Below are 4,278 nucleotides of genomic sequence, written 5' to 3'. Positions count from 1 at the left end.
ATCGATAACAAAATCTATAAATATCGATAACAAAATCAATAACAAAAGCGATAAATATCGATAACAAAATCAATAAATAACGATAACAAAATCGATACATATCGATAACGAAATCGATAAATATCGATAACAAAATCGATAAATATCGATAAAAAAATCGATAAATATCGATAATAAAATCGATAACAAAATCGATAAACATCGCTAACCAAGTCGATAAAAACGGTAACAAAATCGATAAATATCGATAACAAAGTCGATAAATATCGATTACAAAATCGATAGAAAATCAATAAATATCGATAACAAAATCGATAAGAACCGATAACAAAATCGATAAACATCGCTAACAAAGTCGATAAATATTGAGAACAAAATCGATAATTATCGATAACAAAATCGATGAATATCGATAACAAATTCGGTAAACATCGATAACAAAATCGTTAATATTGATAACGAAATCGATAAATATCGATAACGAAACCGATAAAAATATCGATTATTTAATCGATAAGTCTCGAGAATCTCGAAAATTCTCTAAAATCCCAAAATAGTTCCCAGATTGAGTCTCTATGTCTCTCTCTATATCCGCTCCTCTTTAATTACCTTTATTTTAATCTTTCTTCCCCTATCTTCATCTTTACTTTTATCGGTATCCTCATCCTCGTCTTTGTTTTTACTTTGATGTTTATCATTTTCTTCATCAACATATTCCCCTTCACGTTTGCCCTTATATATATAAGTAAAGTGTTTAAATTTACCTTGGTCCTCGTTTTTACCTTTATCTTTACATATCTTTGTTTTTTTTTTTGTTTTTATTTTTACCTTTGCCTTTATAATTTTCTTTATCTATGTACGTACTCACCTTTACTTACATTCTTGTATTGTTATTTCTAAGTGTTATCCTCTAACCTTTTATTAGCAAGTTTTTGTTAAATTCATACCATATGCATACACACAAGAAGTACTTGTTTCAGCCCCAACCATTTCCGTTGCATCGTTTCCTTTGCATACACACAAGAAGTACTTGTTTTAGCCCCAACCATTTCCGTTGCACCATTTCCGTTGCATAATTTCCTTTGCATACACACAAGAAGTACTTGTTTCAGCCCCAACCATTTCCGTTGCACCATTTCCGTTGCATCATTTCCATTGCATAATTTCCTTTGCATACACACAAGAAGTACTTGTTTCAGCCCCAACCATTTCCGTTGCACCATTTCCGTTGCATGATTTCGGTTGCATCATTTCCGTTGCACCATTTCCGTGTGCAATTTCCGCTGAATTTGCCAATTTACTCCCACCCAACCAACCGCCGCTAAAGAAGTTTCACTTCAAAAAATAATTTCATTCAAATGTTGGCCGCGACTACGCTGTGAATTCAGAAGGTCCAATTTTTAATTAATCTTTCCAGTACTGCGCGAATTACGATATGTAGTAAAGTTGGCTTTCAAGTTTTGAATCATAGCTGGATTATCGGTGAAGACTTTTGACTTTTCAATCCAGAAGTGTGATATCACAAGATAACTTATTGAAACCAAATGTTGCCGACATCACGGGCTTCAATTTCAGGCAAGTCCAGTATCATGGTGCGGGGAGCGCATGTCCTGTGAGCGGCATTTGAATGCTAATTTCTATGCTTGCACTACAGTTTGATACGGGCATACCCCAATTCTGTAGCTGATTCAGATCGCTGAAACTTCTTCGTATGACCAAGCAATTATATAACTTTTTGTTTAGGGTTACCACTTTTTCAAAAATTCATATTTATCTAATTATATTTTAGATATGTTTGTGAAAACCATTAGATCTACACCATTCGCCCGAATTTCAAAAATGAAGCGTAAAATTAAAGGATTTGGCCCGTAGATGTGGAATAAGGTTCTATTTTTTTTAAGTTGGAACAACAAATTGGATGTAATAAAAAAGAGCCCACTCTCCACTCAGAAACGGCTGGTCAGATTTAAGTGAAATTCAGCACACAAAAATTTGGAATATTTGTTAGGTTTTTGGAAAAGTTTCCACCTGTTTCAAAAGTTAAGGTGAAATTACGACAGAAGCACAGTTGCCGTTTTGGTCCAAATCGACCAAATTTGGTCCGTTCCTTTTCGTTTGGTCCATTGATCCAATTCTTTTTAAAATGGTCCATTTCACAAACTTTGGTTAGGTTATTATTACCCTCCCTTTCACTTCATGCAATAAATTTCGCGTCTTCAATTTTTTCTTTTTAATTGATGTATGTATATTCCGCCCTATGTTAAATATCGTCATCGTCAGTAAAAGTGACGATACGGTCATCGTCAGCCATGCTACTGATGCGCTGACGATCGTCGACGATGACGTTGACGATATTAAGCATAGGGCCGATTGGCAACACCTGCTAAAAGTGTGAACTCGCCTTGCCACTGATCTTCAAATATGGCATGGCTAATCATCTGTCACAGCACGCTTCAAAAAATATCGCTGGTTCTTGCGTATTTCAATTACTCGGTCGCCAATATTAAAGTGGCAGGCAAAAATATGGAAAGGTAGCAAAAAAATCATAGCATATAGCACATGAAAATAATATTCGATTTCAATCGAAAAGATATTAAACATCATGAAATTATTACACCACTTAAAGTTCTTTCTGATACAGATGTATCAGGGACCGTAACGGTTATAAGTTTTATTATAAAAATCACTTTTTAATCGTTATTAACTGAGTTTTATTTTTTGCTCGGAAAATAATCGTTACGTTTTAAGTTTTATTTTTTGCTCGGAAAATAATGGTTACGTTTTAAGTTCTATTTTTTGCTCTTAAAATAATGGTTACATTTAAAGTTTCATTTTTTGCTCGGAAAATAATGGTTACGTTTTAAGTTTTATTTTTTGCTCGGAAAATAATCGTTACGTTTTAAGTTTTATTTTTTGCTCGGAAAACAATCCTCATCTTCATCCTTATCTTCATCATCATCTTCATCTTCATCCTTATCTTCATCATCATCTTCATCTTCATCTTCATCTTCATCTTCATCTTCATCTTCATCTCATCTTCATCTTCATCCTCATCTTCATCATTGTCTTTATCCTTGTCTTTCTATTTATCTTTAACTTTGTCCTGTTCTTCATCTTTATCATTGGCTTGATCCTTCAATATAGGTTGTGAGTGTCTGTGGTTTTGTCGTTGCCCTTGTCTTTGTTTGTGCCCTTGTATCTTGCTCTCTGCATTTTCATTACGCACTCGGTGTTAAAAATTCAATGCAGCCACCCCCTGTCTATTCACGCATGCGAATACGCATACGCAAAGTTAAGTTTTATTTTCTGAGCAAAAAATAAAACTCAAGAAATAACGATTATTTTCCGAGCAAAAATAAAANAAAATAAAACTTAAAACGTAACCATTATTTTCCGAGCAAAAAATAAAACTTACAACGTAACGATTATTTTCCGAGCAAAAAATAAAACTCAAAACAACGATTATTTTCTGAGTAAAAAATAAAACTCAAAATGTAATGATTAAACTTGATTTTTAAAAGTAAAAATTAAAAAATAAAAATCAGTGCCGCTGAAGGTGTTCCGAGTAATAAGAAATATTTTGGTTTACTCCGTATGCACGTAGCATTTCTTTTTCAGCGTGATTTTTTGAGTTGAAATTTCAAGGGATAATCGTTATTTGCGGTCCCTGATTTATACAGATGTTGGTAAAGAACGATTTGTAAAAAACTAACCGAAATTAAATAAAAACAAAAATAATATTTTAAAACTTGTCAAAATTTGGTGCGGCTATAATTTTTTNCCTCATCTTCATCCTTATCTTCATCATCATCTTCATCTTCATCCTTATCTTCATCATCATCTTCATCTTCATCTTCATCTTCATCTTCATCTTCATCTTCATCTTCATCTTCATCTTCATCTTCATCTTCATCTTCATCTTATCTTCATCTTCATCCTCATCTTCATCATTGTCTTTATCCTTGTCTTTCTATTTATCTTTAACTTTGTCCTGTTCTTCATCTTTATCATTGGCTTGATCCTTCAATATAGGTTGTGAGTGTCTGTGGTTTTGTCGTTGCCCTTGTCTTTGTTTGTGCCCTTGTATCTTGCTCTCTGCATTTTCATTACGCACTCGGTGTTAAAAATTCAATGCAGCCACCCCCTGTCTATTCACGCATGCGAATACGCATACGCAAAGTTAAGTTTTATTTTCTGAGCAAAAAATAAAACTCAAGAAGTAACGATTATTTTCCGAGCAAAAAATAAAACTTAAAACGTAACCATTATTTTCCGAGC

The sequence above is a fragment of the Rhagoletis zephyria genome, unplaced genomic scaffold (assembly GCF_001687245.7).
Source record: "Rhagoletis zephyria isolate East Lansing unplaced genomic scaffold, Rhagoletis_zephyria_1.1 Rzeph_scaffold_00155, whole genome shotgun sequence".
NCBI lineage: Eukaryota > Metazoa > Arthropoda > Insecta > Diptera > Tephritidae > Rhagoletis > Rhagoletis zephyria.
The sequence above is the reverse complement of the archived record's forward strand: the minus strand, read 5'-3'. Positions refer to the sequence as shown.